The sequence below is a fragment of the Lepisma saccharinum genome, chromosome 12 (genome assembly GCF_977018435.1).
Source record: "Lepisma saccharinum chromosome 12, izLepSacc3.1, whole genome shotgun sequence".
NCBI classification, from domain to species: Eukaryota; Metazoa; Arthropoda; class Insecta; order Zygentoma; family Lepismatidae; genus Lepisma; species Lepisma saccharinum.
In genome coordinates this window covers 66,962,209-66,988,610 of record NC_139240.1, presented here as the reverse complement: position 1 = coordinate 66,988,610, position 26,402 = coordinate 66,962,209, and the positions used below count along the sequence as shown (strand labels likewise).

At 37.1% G+C, this 26,402-nt stretch overlaps 1 protein-coding gene across 2 annotated transcripts in view; it reads left to right on the top strand.

The window, feature by feature from the left end:
• The first annotated feature begins 717 nt into the window (after window positions 1-717).
• eEF5 (eukaryotic translation elongation factor 5) overlaps window positions 718-26,402 on the top strand; it is a 38,625-nt gene continuing 12,940 nt past the window's right edge. The window contains exon 1 of one of the 2 annotated variants that reach the window (XM_083132556.1): window positions 718-813. The gene's annotated coding sequence lies outside the window, so the exon portion shown is untranslated. Of the gene's footprint in view, window positions 814-838; window positions 979-26,402 lie in introns of those variants that run through there. The other variant, XM_083132557.1, reaches the window with a different exon arrangement.

Genomic DNA, 26,402 nt, shown 5'->3' with positions numbered 1-26,402 from the left:
AATCACGGTCGTACAGTGGGATCCTTGAGTATTACCGTGCAAATTGTCCATGACTATTTTCATTAATTTTTCTCTTACATGCGATACGTTTTTAAGCGATGGATTTTTATGCATGATGGTGCAGAAGTTGTCAACAGCTTGTTTTGAGTTTTCTTCTAATCCTTAAAGCTCTTACTGGGTCAAATAAAGTGCACGAACATGGTGATGGACAATTTGCACGGTAATACTCATGGATCCCACTGTACATAGAAAAAAATAGGGGTTTTGACAGGCTCATAGTTTACATAAATGGTGTATATGCGGTCGTGTGAATGCCTATTATATTTATTATTTCAGCACGGCAATTTTTCACACACACATCTATATAAGCTTAGGCTATATAGAAATCTCGCATTGTACAGTTTTTTTCTAGCTGAAGTGGTTGCTTTCGCATTTTTGGAATATGATATTTTCTAATTCAGAAGGGTATCCTCCCGCCCCCCCTGAATTCATTAGTGACACTTTGGAGGTATTTACCCAGAATACGCCACGATATATAACACTTGAAGTGAATGTTAACTGGGGGTACCATCCCCCTCTTCATTTCGAGAAATATGTGCACATAAAACATATATATGTGTAAAAAATATAAAGTGAAGCAAATTCTTATAATGCAGAATAACGTTAGTGCTTTCGGAAGTTGTTCGTCATCTATTTTAGAGCCTGTGGGAGTTTCTTGTTCATTCTGTAGACCCCTCTAAGGGAGAATTGAACCGGTAACGTGGTGCGCTTGCGCAAAGGATCTTCTGGTCTGTGTACCCATTTCGGTCACATGTAAGTACTGCAGAGAAGCTAAGTTTAAGAACATTTTTTTAAGTCAAAAGGTTGTTCCAGAAATTTCTTTAAAACATTTGTGCATTGACTTGTTCATTGTGTAACGTGGCATGCGTGAAATGATATATTAACATTTACAGTGTTGTTATAACAGAACGTCAACCGGTAGGTCTGACTGACATCACACGATATGGTGGAAAGTTGTTTCCCGCCATGTTGTTTCTGACTGTGGAATGCTATCTTTTTCTTCAACTCTGTATATTCTTTATGTAATAGAAATGTGCTGCTTACATGAATGTATGGTTTTATATGTTATATCTATATTATGTTGTTAAGGAGTGAATCAGAAGCGGTGCTAAAAGTCCAAAACGTGACTGCCCACGTTGTTCCTCACATTGTCCTAGTCCTCGATATAATGTTGAAAATTTTCTTTTTGCAACATACAGCATGGACATCATGTCTTACTCTCAAAATATAGTTTCGCTTAGTTTTATTGGTGTGCATTTATAATTATTCCTTCGTAAGCTACTCGTGTTTGTGAACATTTAACGTACGACAATAACATATTGGTCGTTAACTTTTTCTGCACTGCAGTGAAACTAGTCAACAAAATCATGAATGTTGACAAAAAATTACTAATTTAAGACTAACTGAAAGGAGGTTTATGAATCATTCGGTGCACTACATCGGTGCTGCATATTCATGGTGATCGAAACTTCTAAGATAACACGTGAGGCAATAGAATACTTGTGCTGTTTATCACTCGATTATGGGTCGCATGAAAATTTTATCTATTTCGTTAACTTACTTAATAAGTTTAGCCTCCCCCCTCCTGGAGTTTTCATGCTCAAAATAGCATTTCTAAGGGCTAAAATCATCATCTCTTAGTGGGGTTTGCTCATTATGTGTAGCTGCGAACAGGTTGCAACTTTTCTTTCTTGGTTCTTTTTTTAAAGTGACCATATCACTTTGCTGACAGTTGTTTACAAGGTTTCTATACCATACCAGTGAGCTATAATAGAATCATATCCTGATTTTCTCATAACATTTTTGCAACACTGCATTACAAGTGTCCATGAGAGTTACTTTAAGGTTGAAATGCACTTAATGTATGATTAAAGGATATATATTTTTTAACCTGCTGGTCATGAATTTGAATATCGTTACATTGACACCTGGGAAGGTGTGGGATGGGGAAAGAGTAGCTTTGATATTATTTCGGTAAGAGTCTAGTTTACGTCCTTTTCATAAGGAATATGTGTCATATATCATTGGAAAGGTTATTATATAGGGAAATCAACAAAGTAAATCCCAAGGCGAGGAAAAATTTCCTGGAGGAGAAAATGGAGAAAAACCGATGTTGTCCGGATATGCGTGATTGAACGTACAGAGATAATTTTTCGATGATCAAGCACATATTTAGGGGTGAAATGAGTGCTAATGGAACCTAACCTAACCTCATAGGCATACCTCGTTCCCGTGAATGGTTAGTGACAGAAAGTGTGAAAAGAAAAACTTACTTACCCTACGGATGCCGGAGCGCCGGCTGTCTGCTAGCATGGTTTTGTAAACGGGCAAGAAGGGCGTAAACTAGACTCTATCCTATTATTTCTATTAATGGTATGACTTAAGACACCCCTCAAATTTTCTTCATATGTGTCATACTTACTAATTGAGGCCTGCTAATGACGAATCTGAAGTTAAAATTTGTCTGAAACTTCTAGAAATTGCGAACCATTGACGTGTGGGTAGGTTAGTTTTGGTTAGGTTAGGCTAGGCAAACATAGTTAAAATTTCTTGTCGTAGTATCAGGATCTAGAAATTGCAAAATAATTGCAAACCGTTGGCGCTAGCCCCACGAACCATTGACTTGTGGTTAGGTTAGTCAAACATAGTTAAAATTTGGTGTTGTATCAGGAATATGTATATTTGCTTGTGATACAAAAAAAAATTGCGAAAATCGACGCTTTCCATTCCGAAAACTATCTCCTTATTTTCACTTTGTTTGCAATTTCTAGACGTTTCAGACAACTTTTAACTTTAGATTCGTGATTAGGAGGCCTCAGTGAGTATGCCAAATATGAATCAATCAGAGAGGGGTCCGGTCATCTTAAGTCGTTCCCTATTAATATTTGTATCTTAGAGGGCCTAACTAAACATTTCCTGGGTAATGTTCCCAAATGTTGAATGCTTTTTGGAAGTTTTATACCAGTATTATGAAGTGTTGTAGAATGATGGAGACTATTGTGGCTAAAACTAATTAGCTGAATTTTAAACTTCACTAAGTATTATTTATTGGAGAAGGTAGATTTACTTCCCAGCAAGCATCTGTTCTGGCTTATGGTTGTCTGATTTGAGTACTGCCACATTTCAAGTGAGTTTCGAAGGAGATTTTGTGCTGGCTCAAAGGGAGGTTTCGTGCTTGAGTCATATAGAAATACTTAGAGCCCTGAGCCTGGCCCACGTAATAGCGAAATCATTTTGCGACATAATACCCCTACCCTGACAAGACTTGTACACTCTGCATCCATGACATCATTGTACATTATGCACGGGTAGCTGACTGATAGCCCCACGAACCATTTCCGATAAGGATAGGTTAGGCAAGCATAGTAAAAAAGGGGTTGGAAACCCTGAAAGGGTTTACGTAATCAAACGTGCAGCATCTGGTTCACGTAGGGAAAGCAAATGAAAGTAATGGCAGTTCGGCGCCGGTGAGATATTTCTCTTAAAAAAATACATGATTTCCCGGTCAAATAGATTCCACGATAAAAGAAAATACCTCAACGAACGTTGGAAACCTTAGAGAAACTCATTTCCGTAAGTAGTTTCTTCTGTAAAAATGAAGAAATGTATCTGATATATGAAACGGTTAACAAAAAATATGCACATAGGAGTGTGCAGAAAGGAAAAATCAGTCATCACTAAGTATGTGTGAAGTCCTTGGCTCATTGTATCCCCTAGAGAATTAAGCCATTTTTTAAGAAAATCATAGATTTAAATTTTTTATGTATTGTGAAATTTCTTTCAGGATGCAGATACCTGGTTCCAAAGTATTGCCCACATTACGGAGCGATTTTACAATACCGGGAATTTCTCCATTTTGTTTGAAATTTGGAATACTCACTAAATTAGGGCTCCTAATCACGAATCTGAAGTTAAAATTTGGCGCTCACGTGTCAAACTTGGAAAAAAAGAGGGTCAGTCATCGCAACCGACAATGCACAATTGCTCATTATTTATCGCAAGATTTTCCGTTTCGAATACTTAAAGAACGAAATATATATATTCCTGATATTACTACGACCTTAAATTTTTTTTAACTATGTTTCCTAACCTAACCACGTGCCAATGGTTCGTGGGGTTAGCCATAATTCAGGAATTTCTATACGTGAGCGCCAAATTTTAAGTGCAGATTCGTGATTAGGAGACCCAAATTAGTAAGTATCCGAAATTTCAAACAAATTGGAGAAATTCCCTGTATTGTTAAATTATACCCACATTACTTTCACATTTTTTTATTCATAAAAAATCTGTTGTTTGCACACTGAAGTAATGATAAAACACCAGCAAAGTTAGCACACCTAATGATAGTTTTGCTTTTATTTTGGTTTCGTAAGTTTTCTGTTCTGTGCTTGCTTCACTTTATTAACACATTTTAATACAATATAATTGTTAAAAAGTTACATATACATTCTTAACAAATGGCAAGAAAATGTTAGTGCTTGGAGGGAGGTTTTATAAGCAGGAAAGCCTACAGTGATTGTAGGTATCGTACATTAGTGGGAATCAACGTAGAAGTAAATCTGAACCTTAGTAGAATGCATATAGTGACTTTTATTTTAATGCTAAAAGAACCAAACCTGACCTACCTGCCTAACCTAACCACGAAAGCACATATGGAACAAAATCTTAAGTAATCGCCAAAACTTCGCAGTATGTGTTAACAAAAGTAAATTGAAATCGAACCATGCTAAAATTTCATTCATGGCATGGTGAAATCGCAATAAAGCAAAAGAACTTGGGCCATGCCCTTATTAAAGTTGCAGCCGAATCAATAGAGTCTCAAGCTAGGTTTTGATCATATCTTGTTTGTGCTAATTGATTCGAAAATCAAGATTCTGTTCTTATGCCCTGATTGGTAATTATACCAATTGGTCACTCCACAGAAGACAGTTTTCTACATAATAATCAGTCTTTAATGTAATAACTCTAATTATAGACCTAGTTGATAGCACATTATGATTGATTCATTTTCAACTTCAAATCATATAATCATTCGCACAGTTTACCAGAGCATTTATATGCTGGCACCAGATGGTAGAAAATGCATCTGTTACTTCTTTTGTTTAGTTTCACATATAAAGATTCTTTGATCCACAATTTTCTGATAATGATTTATTACTCGATGTATTGGGATAAAAGACAACACAGGCTTGCGAAATTGAAGTTGTTGAAAAATACAAGAGACGTGTACGCTGAGTTTTATGTTATTGGGTGTGCTGATTTTGAAAATGACCTCCATTTTTTCCCATCACGTCAGGATTTTTTGTAAAATCGATATCGATATTTTTGCTAAAATCCTATGTAAAAAGGAATTTTTGCTAACAGTTTTGCATGCACTATCTGGCAAGAGTGTTTTGATCCATTTAAATCTATGTAAAATCGATGCTTCGTAATGCAAATTGATTTTATTTTGTATAGGTTTAAATGGAAGAAAACCACTGTTGCCAGATCGCACGAGCCGCCTCTGGTCGAGAGAAAAACAAAGTTCCCTTGCGTTTACACTTTTAACATCTCATTATGGTGAAGTTTCTAGAAAGAAAGCACCAACGTATTATGTTCATTTGTGTTTATTAAGGTAACGTACATAAAATAGACGATTGACCACGAGGAGCAATGTATGTGTACATGAACGTTTGACACAAATTGTAAACTGAAAAAACAACAAAACCAAACACAAACAAAGTTTATATTAAGTACGTACCCTTTTGCCTTTGAAACTTCTTTTTGACGTTCTTCTTTTATGTGCAATCTCAGGCCTCTCTCGTGTTAACATCCAACAGTAATCGGCTAACATGTTCTTGTCCCATCGTTCTTGATATTTGCACTCCATATCTTTAATATCTTGGTGGAACCTTTCACCCTGTTCTTCGCTGACTGCTCCTAAATTTTCGGGGAAATAGTCCACATGTGAGTGAAGGAAATGTAGTTTGACACTCATGGAGCAACCCAACGCTTGAAATTGTCCAGCATATTCATAACAGTTGCTTTATAGTCAGGATCCTTGTAATTTCCCAGAAATTTACTGACCACATCTTTGAAGGCAACCCAAGCTTCTTTCTCCGTTGTTGTCATGCTAGTCTCAAAGTCTTTATCCTTCATGAGCTTGCGGATATCTGGACCAACAAAGATTCCCTCTGTCAACTTGGTTGCAGATAAACCTGGAAACTTTTTGCACAGGTATTTGAAACAATCGCCATCTTTTGGAATAGCCTTGACAAATTGCTTCATTACACCTAATTTGATATGCAACGGGGGTAACAATACTTTTTTGGGTCAACTAAGCTGTTCCGAATCACGTTCTTGGTGCCTGGTTCAAGATTTTGTCTTTTAGCCCATTCTTTCTTGACCCAATGTTGAGTCTTTGCATGGCTGTCTCACTCACAAATGAAACATGGGAACTTTGTATATCCGTCCGTCCAACCGTGGTCAGCATATTTTATTTTGTTGAGGACGAGAGCCAGGTTTTCATAGCGTTCTTGTAAATGTACCGAGTGTGCAACTGGTACAGATGCATACTGGCTTCCGTGATGAAGAAGGGCAGCTTTCAGGCTCCTTGTCGATTAATCTATAAACAGCCTCCATTCATCTTTATCGTAGGTGATATTAAATTTGATCATCAATCCGGGGACATCAGAACAATGGACCAGGTTCTCCGCTTCCTCAAAGTACTGAACAAAGTCCTTTTCACGAATCCTGTACCAATAAAAAGTGGTTCCTTTGGCCAATAAATGTTTTTCTTTCAATCTGGAGCCCAGCAATTCAGCTGCCTCTTTCGAAAGGCCCAGATCTCTAATCAGATCATTAAGTTCAACCTGACAGAAGGGCTGAGGTGAATCGCCTCCAGAGGGCTTATATTCGCTATCGGAGCCTTGACCGTCTGGATGTTCCGAGTCGGAAGACTCTGAAAAGATGACTGGTAATTCAGTTGGAGGCAAAGGCACTGGCACATCAGGTCCATGAGGAACGGGACGTATGGCTGATAGAATGTTCTCAGATATGAGATTAGCTTGTGATTTTTTCGGTTATACCCACGGACATGGCAGGCACAAAAGTAACAATTATCACAGTGGTTTCTTGGCTACCTCCATGTCATAGGGATTCCAAAGCGTATAGCAGTCTTCTTTCCGTTGAGCCATAAGCGTAGATCATTGAGACACTGCACACACACACTTTATGAGGAGCCCACGATTTGTCCTGGTCTCAGAGTTTCATGCCAAAATACGCAAGATAAAGTTTTCTTACATAGTTTGTAATGGTCAGGCAGGGAGGAAAGATATTCCATGCCGAAACAACATATTTATGGTAAATGTTCATACAAATCCACTTACAATTAAATTTTTCAAGAAAACGTAACGTGATAGACATTTTTCTTTATTTTTTCGAACTCAGCACGACAAAATACATAAAGTTCACCTATCACTTCCCTTGTATTTTTTCTTCGCAAGCCTGTGCAATCAGTACTTTCGAAAAGCACAAAAGTAAAATGAAAATATTATTCAACTGTATGTTATGTATTGTCGCATGAGATATTTGAACTATTGAAAATATTTTATTTAATCCTGTTCACTAGACACATCATAATTTTATTCATCATGAATGAAAGTTTGCATTCAGTGATATGGTGGATATAAGTAGAGCCTGCAATTTTATGTAATTACCTAGGTACTTGTTTACTATCCTTTGGACACATTTATTTTTACAGAAGAAACTACTTACCGTAATAAGTTCCTGTAGCATTGTCGGACATCGGGAAGGTGTTTTGTGTGATGTGGGAATGTTTCATAGCTGAAATTCATGTTGTTTGTTGAAAATTAATTCTCCGACAGAGAGTAGCTAGCCCTACGAACCATTGGCGCATGGATAGGTTAGTTCTGTTAGGTTAGGAAACATAGTTAAAATTTGGTGTCGTGTTAGTATCAGGATCTAGAAATTGGAAATAATTGTGAACCATTGGCGCTAGCCCCACGAACCATTGGCACGTGGTTAGGTTAGTTCGTCTCAGGCAAGCGAAAAGGCCTATCAGAAAGACGTACTGGTAATGTGAAAAATTGCAATTAATTTCATCAAAACAACGTTGATACACCTTCAGGAATGTTCCGCGAAGCAGATACGTAAGTACGAATGTCAAAAATTGACGAAATGAAAAAATTAGAGGTGTCCGAAGGACAGTAAATTTTTACCATTACCTATATATAATTCTGTATGTCTGTGAATTACAATGTTAGGAACCATATGTGAATTACATGTTACATATTTTTACATGAAATGCCATATTTGGGCCGGTCTTGTGGTCATTCATTGAGAAAGGAGCTACAATTGGAGGGACACATTCAAATTTTGACTTATCCCAAAATTGTGCATTATATTAACGTGGTATATACTGAAACAGAAGCACTTTATTTATTTAAGAAATAATATATTGTTTCATTAAATGTAAGATTAATTTTTTGGCTGATATTTTGTTTATTCAATGAGAATATTCAACATTGTAGAAATTAGAATGCATATATTGCGGTGAAAAATATCTGGCCACACTGTACTCAAAACTGATGTCATTCGTGTTATCAGTTTATCAGATTACAAATTTTCCAATGTGATTTAACACATTCCAGTTCTATTATTTCAAGAAAACTTCTTATGTTATAATGAAAAATTAATTTAGTATAATTACATAATGTTTTACTGCTAACAACCTGAAGCACAGCACAAAAATTAGAAAGAATGTGCATATTAGATATTTTAATATATTTTTACACATTTAAGCATATTTACTTATTTTTTGCATATATCAGATTTTTTCTACATTTTTATAGTTATGCATGTTTTGCACACAAATATCCAGGCCTTAATTATGAGGTGTTGAATTTTTTATTTTTGAAAGATGCACTTGTAAAAGTTGGAATCGAATCAATATATATTCAGACAAGGTTTTAATCACACCTTGTTTGTGCAAATTGATTCGAAAAGCAATATTCTGTTTACTGTCCTAATTGGTGATTATACCAATTGGTCCCTCAACAGAAGACAGTTTTAATTCATTGTAAATTTATTATGATCCTTCTGACTATTAAGCAATTTGAACGAGCTCTTGCAATGGATGCATAATGTGTAAAGTGTTAGCTGTTCAAAGAATGAAGGGCTTACTTGATGTGTAGGTCTTTATATGTTGGTATCTATCTGGATATATAGGTCTAAGTACTTTCGAATGCTCTGATCTATGTAGTCTTTGGTCCCAGCACAGGAGATAACTACATATTGTTTCTGGTTGGATTTTCTAATCTACTATAATTTAGTTATCAACTTGTGTCCGGAGTAGTGTGGTCTGAAAGTCCTCAAAATGGCAATTATTATGCTCCAGACTGCTCAACGAGAGGAGCATAATGCAAAGTGTGTACATTTTAGCCACCTGTACCACTGTCACTTGTGTAACATCTCAGTGCCTTGTGCTGTGCATAATGTCTTAATATTCAAAACCGTAAGTAAGAGAATACTTGTTCTTAACATGTGATTTTAACAGTTTATCATCTTTTCTGTATCCTCTGCTGCACATTCTTTTGATGACATTTTATGTATTACCACACAAAAGTAATTTCCACCAAATGCAACATAAAAAATATCCAGACAGTATGGTGAAATGGGTGAGAGGCACTCTGGAATCGGAGTTTTATATCCCATATAGCCATGAGGTGCCCTACTCTTTCTCATAACTGCTTAATATTTTCGGACACACTGACGATTCGCTTCTTAACGGTATCAAAGAGCTTTGGCAGCTTTTTTACTGATCAATGCAGAAACCATGATTTTTGCAGCTGGTAATAAAAGTTCTTCAGCAATTGTGTGAAGTTTTCCAGTTTTTGCTATCAGGCAAGGAACTTCAAATGACGCCCTCACGGCATTCTCGTTGTTGCACCCATTTGTAGACATTTTCACAATTTTCTTGCTTTCGCGAAGCTCCTGCTGCTTCCAAAAGGATCAATGCTCTTTGTGATGTGTTCTTTGTGTTTAGTTTCAAGATGCTTTCGCAGTTTTGATGGTTTCGTGGCTTCATTGGACAATATGTCATAACATAGTACACACTGTGGAAGTTGCGTGTCTTATGGGCCTGAACATGTGAAACCCATGGACACTTTCTAAGAAGACTGGTAGGTTCACATTGCTTCAAACACTACGTACGCCCATCATTGGAATCTGCACTTTTTTGCTTTAAATTCAGCCAGCGGTCCATTTTAGGTCAGAAGTCTCAAGCATAAAATTCACTGCGGAAATATGCAAAGGCCCGAACAAACAACTCGCGATTACTGAGAAGTCTTCACCGACAATCGTAGACTGACTCAAATGCGAACGCTGCAGTCCTTTTATACGCGGCTTTCTTCGAGAACATACTCCAAAGGACGAGAAATTCTTAGAAGTAATACAAGACTTTCCGAGGATACAAACAGCACAAGATTCTGAACAGATGCAAGGGCAACTTTTGTTTGTTCGTGCTGTGGAGCAAAGTCACGCGCGGCGCAATCAAGAGCCAATCAAAGCATCCACCCACAAGTACCAGCCCTGGCAGTTCTCAGCCAAAACATGTGTGCTGTTGTTGTGGGAAGTGGCGATGCTTAGTCATGTCTAAGTTTTCGGCTTACCTACTTCAGTTTCTTTTACCTCAGTAAATAGACACCGTAAATTTGTATAATTTTTGTTCTCTCGTAATTCATTCTTAGCATGTAAGTAAATGCTCTTGTCTTAGTATTTTTCCGAACCTTTGTGGAACACTGGGAGGATTTTGCGGACCCCCTGAGAAGGTTCTGTGGACCACAGTTGGAGAACTACTGCTCTAAAACATAATTTACCAACACAATATATATGTTGACAACAGATTAAACATTCTAGACTCTCTTTGACGTCATTTGTTTAGTTTCTTGTATCAAGATGATTCTTCCATCCATAATTTTGAAATCTACATAGTGATATATTTTAATTTATTTATATAAAACCTTCCAAATATGATTTTAAGTGCACATAATCACCTGTTACAAAGTAACATGGAAAAATTAATGAACAATGTTGTTTGCGTTGTCTGAGCAGATATTGCAGCCACTGAGACTATTTTACACCTCATTAGATTTACCAGATTGTTCTCTTCCACATGATCATCATCATCATTCGCCGTTTCCTGCCTCTGGCTGGATCGTCATCCACATGATATTCCTCACAAATATTTCCATTCAGTGGGACGTTGGATATTGTAAGACAATATTTTTTTTTTTTGTCAACTTAAATGTTTTGCTTGAAATGTTGTCTTATCAAAGTTGCAGTCGAATCAATAGAGTCTCAAACTAGGTTTTAATCCCACCTTCTTTGTGCTAATTGATTCGAAAATCAATATTCTGTTCTTATGCCCTGATTGGTAATTATACCAATTGGTCACTCCACAGAAGACATATTAAATGTAGTAAGTCTACGTATATACCTAGCTGATAGATCATTGTTATTTATTAATTTTCAACTCCAAATCATATTCTGAAACCTACAATACATAAGTCGAATCAATAGAGTCTCAAATTAGGTTTTAACCCCACCTTCTTTGTGCTAATTGATTCGAAAATCAATATTCTGTTCTTATGCCCTGATTGGTAATTATACCAATTGGTCACTCCACAGAAGACATCTTTCTCCAGAATATTCTGTATCTTAAATTTAGTAACACTACTTATAGACCTAGTTGACAGAACACAGTGATTTGTTTTCTACCCAGGCTATCACAACAGATATGCTAGCATCAGATAATCAACTATAAATTTGTCATATTGGACTTCTTGAATTCCTATTAGCCTTGCCAGTATAGTTTTAAGTACACATTAAAGAGCAAAGTGGGATTATTTAAGCGCATCTTGCAGAGTCTGAGCAGATAATTACAATTTCTGAAACTATTTTACATTTTGTTTAATCCAATTCATTAGATGAACCATATTCTTTTCTTCCTCACAATATTCCTTATGAATGTTTGTCCTATGAGATAGTGGTTATCTTAATTTTCTCATAACTTCAATGTTTGCATTGAAATGGGCTATGCGATTTTTCAAAGTTTCATTCGAATCAATAGTGTCTCAAACTAGGTTTTAATCCCACCTTGTTTGTGCTACTTGATTCGAAAATCAATATTCTGGTCTTCAAGTCCTGATTGGTAATTATACCAGTTGGGCACACCACAGAAGACATCTTTCTACAAAATAGTCTCCATCTTGAATTTGGTAAATCTACTAAGTCTACTCATATACCTAGTTGATAGAAGATTGTGATTTTTTCATTTTCAACTCCAAATTGTATTCTAAAGCCCACAATACATAAGTCGAATCAATAGAGTCTCAAACTAGGTTTTAATCCCACCTTGTTTGTGCTAATTGATTCGAAAATCAATATTCTGTTCTTATGCCCTGATTGGTAATGATACCAATTGGTCACTCCACAGAAGACATCTTAAATTTAGTAAGTCTACTTATATACCTAGTTGATAGATCATTGTTATTTATTTTCAACTCAATCATATTCTGAAGCCCACAATTTACCACCACAATACATAAGTCGAATCAATAGAGTCTCAAACTAGGTTTTAATCCCACCTTGTTTGTGCTAATTGATTCGAAAATCAATATTCTGTTCTTATGCCCTGATTGGTAATTATACCAATTGGTCACTCCACAGAAGACATTTTTTTTTCTAGAAAATAACCTTTAACTTAAATTAATAATTTACTTACAGATTTAGTTGATAGAACACTGTAATTTATTGATTTTCAACTCCAAATCATGTACCCATTCACACAATTTACCACCACAATTTATATTGTGTCAGCTGAAAACATATAATATATTCTTCAAGTCCTTTGACTTCCTTAGTTTAGTAGGGCCTCCTGGATGGCACAGTGGTAGCATCGTCACCTTGTAACTAAAGTGTCCTGGGTTCAATACCTGTTGGAAGCACATAGTTTTTCGGATCCCACTTTAAACTGTAGATCCAGTTGTCATATCCTTACTGTGCATAATAAAGTGAACTTAAACCACCAACTCAATAAATTCCTTAGTTTAGTTTCTAATGTCTTGTATCCATACTTTTCTAATGATTTATTTGTAATATGTTGTGCCTTACCAGTATGGTTTGGCACATAATTATCTATGCAAGAGTAAGATGGAAAAGAATTTCGACTCTTGTGTATGAAGTTTGTTCAGATATTACAACTGTTGAAACTTTCATTTAATCTAGTTCATTTGGTACAACATTTTCGTTTTTCCCCTCATGAATGTTTCCATTCAATCGGATGGTGGATATTATAAGGCGTTGAAGTTTTTTTTCTTTAACTTACATAACTTACATTTCGGATTTCACATATACACTTACCAAAGTTGCAGTCGAATCAATACATATTAACACTATGGTTCAAATCAAAAACCCTGACACCTTCTGTAAACAAAACCACCTGTATGCAGAAAGCATTGCAAACTCATAGAAGTAAAATAATCCACACGAAAATCCAGCGTTCTTACAGGATTCATTACGTAAGGTAAAACAACAGCCAATTTGTAGTATGGGATACGCTGCCACAAATGACGTCTCACTTTAAACCCAATGCTCTTTCTTTTTTTACTTATTGCTTCACCTTTATGGTTAACTCTTTGCACCAGTAATCATTTCCCATAAATTTGGCTTCTTTCTTGCATGCGAATTGAATATATTTTACTTGCATTTTTTTAGACAAAATGATATAACATGGTAATGTATATTTCTAAGGTTTGATAAAGATAGGAGTGTATTTGAAATTTGTTTGTAGATTTTATGTAAATTGTAACTTATGTAAATAAAATATATAATGGGCATAAACAGCCATATGCATTGCTGTAAGTCCAATAAATATATTCATGATGATGATCAAAACAAGACAAAATGTTCGTAAATTTATTGTGGTTGGAAACTTTGACAAGCATCCTAATAACGATTTTTGTTCCGCCAAATATAGTGCACTTCGTAAAATAACTTGGTGACATGGCAAGGAAAGATAAGTGTGAACATTTTGTAGTAATATGCATTGTAACTTTCAATGAGCTTAGAGATTTGTGTACATAATGATATTTTATAACATTGGTTATTTTCTAAAAATAATCATGTGAACAGCAAGGAAGTAGTGCAACTTAGTAATATTGCCTGACTTATCGTTAGAAAAATAACATGCCGAGTTCTATGCGTGCGGGAAAGTCTCAGTGTTCTCCGAGCTTGTTTTCAAAACACCAGCAAGGACAGCCTTTGAAAAGGGGTGAGAAACAGATTCTACTCAATATTTATGTAACGTTCTGTCAGTAGTATCCTGAGAAACCAGTAAATGAAGTGGTTGAGTTGGTATCCCAGTGCAGTGGTGTGTCAGTGTCTGCAGTTTTAAGGGTTATGAAAGAGAGAATGACCGGGAGAGTAACAATGTATGCGGCTGCATATTCGTCTGATGTTTTGAGAACGGGTTCTCACATTCAGAGGCTCTTATATAAAATGAATAAGTGCGGCGAACTAAGTGTAACAGCAGATGATTGCGGTCATGAATCAGCTGACGCGGAGTGATACATCGAATCGGTGAGACCGTTTGTTTACAGAAGGTCTCAGGGTTTTTGATTTACACCATAGGTTTTAATCACACCTTGTTTGTGCTAAATGATTCGAAAAGTAATATTCTGTTTACTGTCCTAATTGGTGATTATACTAATTGGTCCCTCAACAGAAGACATTTTTTTGATACATTGTAATTTTTTAGGATACTCCTCACATAAAGAGGCCGCGGTGGCTCAGTCGGTAACGCGTCTGACTACCATGCTAAAGGTCCCGGGTTCGATCCCCGGCCGGTTCAAATCCGGGAACTTTTCTAACGATGGAAGCGGCCCCGGCGCCCACCCAGCGTCGAATAACATGGGTACCTGGGGGAAACCCTGGGGGGTAAAGGCGGTCAGGGGCGTGATGCTGATCACATCACCCCCACTCACGACCGGATCAAGAAAGTGTGGGGCGTTACCCCCACACCCCCTATACGCCTTCATGGCGTAGTGCTATGCACAGGGGAGCACTTTACCTTTTTTTACTCCTCACATAAAAAAAAATACTTAACTGGCTATATCAATGGATACATAATGTGTAAAGTGTTAGTTGTTCAAAGAGTGAAGATGTTCATATTTGTCCAGGATATATATATTTGTATGGGGGCTGTTGACCCACTGTACTTGCTCGAGAATTACATCCATTTTTTTTTTGATTGACAGATTTCAATGTGTTACGTAACACAAAAGTGGTTCCAGCATTAGGGACAAACAAATAACAGATATACGCATAAACATTGCCAAACAGCAGCAAAAGTAACACTCTACTCCTGGCGTAACGTTAAGTTACTATTGCCACCAAACCTGGCCCTCCTCTAACTTCCATTTCCAATATGAACTAGAATATATATATATTTTTCAAAGTACTAACAAAACAACACTTAACACACTAAAGTTGCATGCCCACCTCCCAAACAAGAACCATGTGACATGAACCCAGAACATTGTCTGCATTAAATCTCGCGCTCCCTGACGTAACACTAGGATTGCCAACCTTTAATCTCCAATATTTCTAATATGGCTCCAAGTCACGAGGGCAAATTGAAAAGTCTTTGCCTCAAATTTTTTTCAGCTGAAATAATAAACATGCAGCGAAATCCAAAATATGGGAATTGTTCTGTGTACCTTGCACTATTTTTCCACAGTGTCACCGCAGTGGTTCAGGCATTTGTCCCATCGCACCACTAGTTTGTAGATGCCACAGTTGTAGAATTCAGCTGGTTGAGCATGGAACCACCACCGGGCAGCGGTCTTCACTTCGTTGCAAATTAACCTTTGTCCTGCCTGTATACCCAAGGATTTGTTAACGATATCGTAAACACAACAGAAAACATTGGCCGTGTGGATGCAATGGTGAGAGCGAATCGGCGTGTGCATCTGAAAGACAGTTTCCGAGGCAGATGAGGATGTCTCAACCGCTTATGTAGAGAGGTCTTGTCTTGTCGGCCATTTTCAAACTCTCAACACCACCACACACTTCTCAAAGTGAGACACTTGTCCCCCTATGATCTCAATGAGCGTTTGTCCCTTGCTCCATAGAAAACTAATAACACTTCACTGCACATATGATGTGAACTTGTTCAGTACTACAGCCATCTTTGTAAACTAAGAGCAGCACTGTGCCATGGAGCACCTGAGAGTTAACGCTGGGCTGTTTCAATAATTACCTATTGCATTGAATGTACCAGGTATCCAAAAAAGTTCATGCCATATTTTGCAGTGAGAAATAAAGACTGTAATTTCTGGCAAATGTGTTTTATTCAGCAAAATAAGCTCCTTCAGCTTCAATTACATGTTCCCAATGAGATACAAGCTTATAAATCTCGCGTTTGTAAAAGTTTTGGTCCCTAGAAGCAAGAAATTGTCCTATGACCTGCGTAACATCTCGGTTTCAGAACTGTTGCTCACGCAAATGGTTATCCATGACCAAAAACAAGTTAAAGTCTGATGGGGCAATGTCTGTGGAATAAGGAGGATGAGGTAAAATTTCCCAACCTATACCGCGTTTGGTAGAACCTGTCCCTCTTCCCGCGCTAGGGAGCGCTCAACAGTTTCCGTGCTGGGGAAAGTCAAAGCCAGGCAGCCAATTAAAATACGCAACGTCGCAACAGCGTCTACGTAAGCGCCTCTCTTCTGGCTTTCATTCGCTCCTCGCTGCCCAGCAGACGATTTTTTCCTCGTTTCTCATCGGCACCGAAACTGTTGAGCGCTCCCTAGCGCGGGAAGAGGGACAGGTTCTACCAAACGCGGTATAGTGGGATTGATTACATCCTTGGTCGCTTTTGCCGTATGAGGTCTAGCGTTGTCTTGAAGGATCACTCCTTTCCTGTTGACTAGTGCTGGCTTTTTCGGACGCAGTACAGCTGCAACTCTTTGCAACTGGGACGAGTACACCTCGTATGTGATGGTTTTGCCATGCTCTAGCAATTCAAAGTGCACAACACCAGCGCTGGTACACCAAACACAGAGCAGTGCCTTCTGTTGATGAATGTTTTCTTTGGGGGTCAATGCAACAGAACCAGGGGACGACCAATGATGTTTTCTTTTGCGGTTACTGTATAAAACCAGTTTCTCGTCACATGTCAATATCTGGTCCAGGAATGGGGCTTTCTTGTGGTGTGACAGCAATGATGCGCAAATGGTGAGCCGCTGGCGTTTGTTTTCCGCTGACAAAACGTGAGGAACACACTTACTGAGCCTCAAAGTCTTCCCAAGGTTGTGCAGATGCAATCGAATGGTTTCCTCCGACACTCCAAACCCTTGTGCAAGTTCTCAGCACGTTTGCTGTGGATCACGCTCGATGGTCTCCTTCAGCAGGGCTTCATCGATAGTGGCGGGGCATCCAGCTCTAGGCTTGTCCTGGAGGCTCTCATCGCCCGATGCAAATTGACTGAACCAATTTCGCGGTGTGTGCTCGCTTACTCATTGATATGCCTCTCCAAACGTGGAGCATATCTTTCGAGCAGCGGCTGTAGCATTGCTGCCCAATTTGAACTCATACAGTAAAAATGGCTGTAAAACGTCCTTTGACACTGACATGTTCCCTTCAGGATTGTAATTCCTACAGACCTGCTGTCTATGCGAGCGACATGCCTCCAAACTCTGCACTGACTGATGGTTGCTGGGAATGTAAACTTTTGACATCATTCAGACAGGGTTGCCGACACATGCCGTTTGACTTTCACTTTTCGTTCCAGAGGCACGAACTTTTTTGAATACCTGCGATTTCTCAATCACACTAATATTTTGGCTGGAAAAAAAATAGGGGCAAAGACTTTTCGATTTGCCCTCGTTCAAAACCCAAACAACCTAACAACATGTCAAATTCCATTCAGATCCATGCCCCATTTTTCCGGCAAGTCGTAACTTTCAAAACCATTACTTTTCTGTACAAACACTACAAAAGTAATGCCTAACACACAATGCCAAAGATTTAGTACATACCACAGGGAGATGGCGAAGATGGAAATGATGTCATAAATAGTATCATCAAAAAACTCTTAATTACGCTATCATAATACATCTCCGTGAGCTAAAAACAACAGAAATCGTTCGTATGTAACATAATCTTCATAAGTGACGCAAAAATTATCATGTTCTCACGGGTACGTAGGGTTCACTGTACCTTTGTATGTACTTCAGTGTTGTTATTCTTCTTTGGTCTCTGTACCAGAGACAATGAAAGATACTCTGTCTGGTTGGGTTTTTAATCTGCTTACTTTAATTTATAGTTGTTAAATTGTAGCATTTTAGAGAAATATACCACTAGGTCAGATGAGTAATCTCTTGAATGCTGTGTGCTATACATAATGCCTTACTATTCAAAACAGTAGACTTTTCTAGTGTAAAAGAAAAATTGTTTTTGAAAATTGAACATATTTTCCTTATTCTCTACACATTCTTTTGTTGACATTTTATTTCCATTTCACCTCAAAATTGTAGACATTTTTCACCACATGCACAGAAATTAGTCAAAATATTGGAATGGGACAGAAACTCCTGTAATCTGACCTCAGGTCCGTGAGATACCCTGGTGGTTGTACTAATGTTATAAACTACATTATGAATAAATGCCAACCACAATATTATAATAAGTGTAATACACTATATAAATGTTCAGAATGTTGTGTGACTTTTCACAAGTCTTATAATAGTATTAAGAAGTGCTTTAGAATACTGGAAATGCGTGAAGAAAGTTCAAAGCTTTGAGAAACTAATTACCACAGTTAAAAACTTCACTCTTCCCCATCTAGCCAAAGAACCTACTTAATTCTATTTTTGTCTTCTCTGCCCAAAGGCAGGGAGGCTCATGTGGTCCCTTGCACCAATCAGCTTGGTGTCATTTACAAATGATCAAAGACCAGGCATTTCGTGAAAATGGCTTCGTGCAGTTTGATCCTTACTCATCTGGAGACAAAAGTTCTGGGTTTGTCCAAGTTTGATCTTCGGCTGGACAGCCTGTATTATTTACCGGGGAAATTATGATTTGAAAAGTAGCCAATGTGAACATCCGCCCTTTACATCGTGGAGCTGTTCTTCGTTTCTTCTCGTCTCAAGCACTGCGTTTTAGCAGATTTTCATGTCAGGCTCTGAGGGGTGTTTCATGTTTGATACCAGATGTTACCTGATCAGGTGTTTGAAGCTTTTAGGGATGATATTTTACTGTAAGCCTTAAACCTGACTTGCCTAACCTATCAATGACAGACTGTGGTCTTGAAACTATTCGTACCACATGCATGTGATGTATATGGCAGCAGCCTGTTTTAAAGATGACAGTAAACATATAGCTGGTTGCAAACAATCAGATTGAAGTGTACAAGAAGGAAAATGTAACTGAATGTTTTCCGTTCAGTCAGTGAGATGTTGAATATTGTAAGAAGAATTTTTTCATCCTTACTTAAATGTTTGATTTGAAATGTCCTCTTATCAAAGTTGGTCAAATCAGTAGTGTCTCAAACTAGGTTTTAATCACACTTTGTTTGTGCTAAATGATTTGAAATTCAATATAAGCCCACAATTTACTACCACAATACATAAGTCGAATCAATAGAGTCTCAAACTAGGTTTTAATCCTACCTTGTTTGTGCTAATTGATTCGAAAATCAATATTCTGTTCTTATGCCCTGATTGGTAATGATACCAATTGGTCACTCCACAGAAGACATCTTAAATTTAGTAAGTCTACTTATATACCTAGTTGATAGATCATTGTTATTTATTAATTTTAAACTCCAGATCGTATTCTAAAGCCCACAATTTACCACCACAAGACATTCAGTCGAATCAATGGAGTCTCAAACTAAGTTTTACTCCCACCTTGTTTGTGCTTTAGGCTAATTGATTCGAAATTCAATATGGCGGAGGGACGTTTTTCATTTGGGGGGTACAAAATTCAACTTCCCATATATATATGTATACAGTAAAAACTGCATATCCTCTATAAGAAGGAAACCTGTAAATGTGGGGGCAAAGGCCCCAGAACTGACAGATTTTTATACCTGAAAATGACCTCCTTAACACGGAAACGGAACACCATTTAAAGACCAACGAGATGTTTTTATTCTCAGTAAGACGGAAATTTCTTCCTTTATTTTTTTCAATGTAAATTACAATTTTACTTACTTTTTTTGTGAGTATGATAAGTTTTCTTCAATTACAACGTTTCGAGAGATAACTTTTCTCTTCTTCAGGTTTCGTTGTTATAAGCAGAGCTAGGAATTTTAGGTGCTGCACCTTAAATTTTTTGTGTGAAAATGGGTAAAAAAGTGACTCATCCCCAAAATAAACACGTATTGAACTCTACTCATGGTGTTTCGGTCGCACCTTTTTCACAATCTCAGAACCTTTTCCTCTCGGAACCTTTTGCACCTTTTCGCCCTTTTTGCATCTTTATCATTTTTTAATACAATTCGCGCGCTGTTTAACCTCACCCACATTGAGGCACGGCTTTTGGGCACGCGATTCTTGTTTACCGCACAACAATTTTCTTCAGTTCTTGGACGTTAATGTAGTAAGCGTGCAGACTTTAAACAGTGCCAACAATGACGCGTTACAATTGCTAGAAGTTGTGCTCTTTTTGTCCTATGCTGTATTGTTTACAAATTATTGTAGGAAAGCTGTTTTGTTTTCGTTTCCTTCTCCCGTCTCAGCGAGCAAGGTAACTGCAGTCTGTGATCGACTGATCGATGCATCGGATTTGCTTGTTCACCATGCCAAAACATAAAGTAAGTGTTGGGAAACTGCAGGACATTGTTAAACAGTTTAGCGGTGACGGCATTCCGAGTGATGGATCTGTTCTGAGGTGTGATGTGTGTGATATTTCTATTGCTGTTGATGACAAGCACCAACGCACTCGGTTTGTGCAGCATCTACAAAGTGGGAAGCACGTCAGGAATAAAGAACTACGAGATGTTAAAGGTGGGAAGCGACAGCAATGCATTGGTGAGGCGCTTGCATTTTCGAGTTCCAGAAATACAAATGAATTTTTCAGTGAGACAGCAAGGACATTTATAGTGTGTGGAATACCTCTTTCGAAACTTAACAATCCTGTCATGAAATCATATTTTCAAAAATATACTGAGAAGTCAGTTCCAGATGAGAGCACCTTAAGGAAATCTTACCTTCAACCTCTTTATGAAGCTAAAATCTCGCAGATCAGGCAAATAGTAGCTGACCATCCAGTGTATTTCATACTAGATGAAACAACGGATAGGCCAAACAAGTACGTTTTAAAGATTTTAGTAGCACCTCTCAATGGACATCAAGTGAGACCCATGCTTAAAACTTATTTTCTCGGCAAAACAGATACTGCAAGTGTAATGCAAAGTTTCAATTATGTATATTTTGTATTGTGGCCGGAGGGCGTAAAATATGATAATGTGTGGTTAGTTCTTACAGACCAAGCATCTTGCATGTTAGCTGTATCCTAACTTAAAACATGTGACGTGCATTGTTCATGCTTTGCATTGAGTTTGTGATTCTCTTAAAGATGAATATACATATGTGAACGAATATGTTTCTAGCATTAAGAAAATACTGAAAAAGGCTCCTTCTAGAATACAGAAGTACGTAGAAATTATGAAACTTCCACTACCACCCTCACTAGATGGGGTACATGGTTAAAAGCTGCAATGTTTATTTGCAATCATTTCCATACAATATCGACATTTTTAGATGCTTTGCCTAGTGATTCATCAGCTGTAGAAAAAGCCAAAAAAACTTGCACTTAAACAGGAATTGCAAGATGAACTCTATATTGTACATGGCTCCTCTTTCCTTACTACTGCAATCACAAAACTGGAGGAGCAGTGTCCTGAAAAGGAAGCACAGTAGGCTGTTTTGATGGATATGCAACGAGAGCTGCAAGGGGTAGGGAAAGAAGTTAGAACAAAGTTTAGCCAAAAACCCAGATATTCAAGAAGTCGCAACGAACAAGGATGTGGATTACCGGTTGAAAACAAAATACGCACCACTTGTGTCTGTTGACGTTGAATGTTCTTTTTCAACTTACAAGTATCTGCTTAGTGACCGCAGATGTAGCCTCACTCAGAAGAACATAGAAATTTTGAATGTAATCTATTTTAACAGTTTTCTAGATGACTAATTCTAAGCAAGTAAGAAGAAGCATGTTTTCCTTTATGTCGCTTTCTAATGTATCAGAGAATTTTCTTTGCTTAGTTATATTAAAATTTAAAACCAGAGAATACTCTGTGTTTATCCAGACAAGTTGAATCATATGTATGCACTGCTACAATAAATTTTACATCTGAAAATTAGCACCTTTTTTGTACAAAAATTGGCACCTTTTTTGCACCTTTATTGGCAAATTTTTGCACCTAAAATACCTATCTCTGGTTATAAGCAATTCATAAAGTCATAACTTCGTCAAGATATTTCTTTCATAGTCAACAGGATCAAGGGTTAGGTGAAATGTGAGCGGGGAAAAAGTATAGGAAAATCGATTGCACACTGACAATTTGTGTGCTTTAAAGCCATTGTTTACCTAAGTTAAAACGTATTATACAAACTTATTTGTCCTCCAAATAATTTTTAAAAAGCTGTAATAACCTTTAAAATTCTAAAAACCGTTCACTATTTCACAGTCAAGTTGTCAAGTCTCCCCCCCCCCCTTTTTCAATCTTTGTTGGACAATATGAAGAACCGGCCAAAGTTTCTTTTCGTATAGTGGTATTAAATGCAGATACATATGTCTGTCTTAGGGTGACATGCAAATTCCTCGTTTATGTGAAAAGGTGAACTATAATGTAAGCAAAAGCATGTGCGCATCACATGTAAAGGTTTTTCGCTTCTTCAAAAAAATCTAAAACATATTCCCACCTTACCGGCACTTTTGGCAGAGTGGCTAGAGCATTGCACGGTACGATGCCAGAGGTCCCGGGTTTGAATCTCGGCTTGGGGATGGGTGTTGTTTGTGAGTGTCTGTTCATCATATCATCACTCCTCCTCATCTTCGATATTAGCCAAAAGTGGCAGATGCGAAGTAAAATAAACCAAATCAATCAATCAAACAATTCCATCTCACTCCAGAGATCTTGTGAATCCAATCTAAAATCTACAGCTGAATGTGAAAGCAGGTTCAATGCCACAAACCTAACCTTAACTGATTAGAGCAATGCCCCCAGTACATTGCTTTCATGCAGAAAAATTTGCAAGAAATTAGATCTAGTCTAAGTATCACAGTGCCGGGTGATTAGCCACCTGGCAAACCTGCAGTGAGTCTAATTTACCTTGTGCATTCATCTGACTGTGATTTTCTTACAGTTTGACTTTAGAGTTAACTTAAAATGGCGTTTGTGTTACATTCCATATGAAAATTAGATTTTAAGCAATTAATGTCCAATTCTATGTACACCTAATGTATAGGAAAAATAAGTCCTCTCGCCTTTGATAAAATCACAAATTGATCCGTTTTAATGTATATGAAACATTTAGTTTCACGTACGAATGATATCACGAAGTGACGAGTCGAGAGTTGTCATAGTCTTGTCTCATCTCCTGTGTAGTGAGGTCTTTCTCATTCTCGTTTGTGCTTATTTTTCTTTCGGTTTCCAATCAGAAGTTACAAAAACTTATTCTAGATTCAGTTCACGCTCACGTAGGTTAATCGGGAATGGATCTACAGTTTCTAGTGCAATCCAAAGCACTGTGCATGAGAGACCCCTTTAATTACAAAGGAAGGTAACTCGTCCTGATCCACGAAATATTTAGGATAAGCAACACGTACAAACTTTCACAACGTACAATATATGTCATTAAAGCAAAAACTTCTCTTCAACATTTTTCTGCTTTACATCTTGTTTCGACGCTGTGAACTGTCGAAATATGGAATTTTATTCTGAGTAAATGAAACAGGTCAGCACAGGCTAGCAATTGTCAGTAATGGATTAACTTTACAATTACAGTAAACAAAATATACGACTTAGTTGAAAAAATCAATAAGATATAAGCTTGATATGTCTGGATAAGACAAATAGTAATTCAAATTTATTTTAAGCAATTTCTTCAAATATGATACCAGAATTTCGAACAAGATCGTTGCAGACTTCAAGGATCGTCTCGCTTTGATTTTGCAGAGATTTATTTCAGTCTCGTCTAGAAAATTGAGACTGAATGTTTATAAGAATCCCATTCAGGACCCTCAAACTAGCAGTTAACGGAACAAGATTTCTTTCATTAAGGCATTTACACACTCCATACATGTCATATTATTTGGCCAGAAATAAATTTTAATTATTGTTTTCTTTCTCCTTATCTTTTCTTTCATCCAAAGTACCACAAAAATCAGAATGTTCCTTCATTTTGTGACAAGGTTATTTCAACTGCATTCACATTAATGTCGCCATCTTGAATGAAATACTGTTGCCATATTCAGAAACTACAGAATTCAAGCTTTACAACTATATATAACATAAGGTTCCATAAACATGGAAAAATATTCCGTGCATAATACACACACAAAGTTTTTGGGTGCACTGGGATACCAACTTAACCACTTCATTTACTGGTTTCTCAGGATACTACTGACAGAACGTTACATAAATATTGAGTAGAATCTGTTTCTCACCCCTTTTGAAAGGCTGTCCTTGCTGGTGTTTTGAAAACAAGCTGGGAGAACACGGAGACCTTCCCACACGCATAGAACTCTGCATGTTATTTTTCTAAGGCTAAGTCAGGCAATATTACTAACTTGCACTACTTCCTTGCTGTTCACATGATTATTTTTAGAAAATAACCAATGTTATAAAATATCATTATGTACACAAATCTCTAAGCTCATTGAAAGTTATATTACTACAAAATGTTCACACTTATCTTGTCTTGCCATGTCACCAAGTTATTTCATGAAGTGCACTATATTTGGCGGAACAAAAATTGTTATTAGGATGCTTGTCAAAGTTTCCAACCGCAATAAAATTACGAACTTTTTGTCTTGTTTTGATCATCATCAATATATTTATTGGACTTACAGCAATGCATATGGCTGTTTATGTCCATTATATATTTTATTTGCATAAGATACAATTTACATAAAATGTACAAACAAATTTCAAATACACTCCTATCTATATCATCCTTAGAAATATACATTACCATGTTATATCATTTTGTCTAAAAACTGCAAGTAATATATATTCAAAGAAAGAAGCCAAATTTATGGGAAATGATTACTGGTGCAAAGAGTTAACCATAAAGGTGAAGCAATAAGTAAACAAAGAAAGAGCATTGGGTTTAAAGTGAGACGTCATTTGCGGCAGCGTATCCCATACTACAAATTTGCCATTGTTTTACTTTACGTAATGAATCCTGTAACATCGCTGGATTTTCGTGTGGATTATTTTACTTCTATGAGTTTGCAATGCTTTCTGCATGCAGGTGGTTTTGTTTACAGAAGGTGTCAGGGTTTGTGATTTGAACTATAGTTGATAGATCATTGTTATTTATTTTCAACTCAGTCATATTCTGAAGCCCACAATTTACCACCACAAGACATAAGTCGAATCAATAGAGTCTCAAACTAGGTTTTAATCCCACCTTGTTTGTGCTAATTGATACGAAAATCAATATTCTGTTCTTATGCCCTGATTGGTAATTATACCAATTGGTCACCCCACAGAAGACATCTTAAATTTATTAAGTCTACTTATATACCTAGCTGATAGATCATTGTTATTTATTAATTTTCAACTCCAAATTGTATTCTGAATTTTACAATTTACCACCACAAGACATAAGTCGAATCAATAGAGTCTCAAACTACGTTTTGTTCCCACCTTGTTTGTGCTAATTGATTTGAATATCAATATTCTGTTCTTATGCCCTGATTGGTAATTATACCAATCGGTCACTCCACAGAAGACATCTTAAATTTAGTAAGTTACATATATACCTAGTTGATAGATCATTGTTATTTATTTTCAACTCAGTCATATTCTGAAGCCCACAATTTACCACCACAAGACATAAGTCGAATCAATAGAGTCTCAAACTAGGTTTTAATCCCACCTTGTTTGTGCTAATTGATTCGAAAATCAATATTCTGTTCTTATGCCCTGATTGGTAATTATACCAATTGGTCACACCACAGAAGACATCTTAAATTTATTAAGTCTACTTATATACCTAGCTGATAGATCATTGTTATTTATTAATTTTCAACTCCAAATTGTA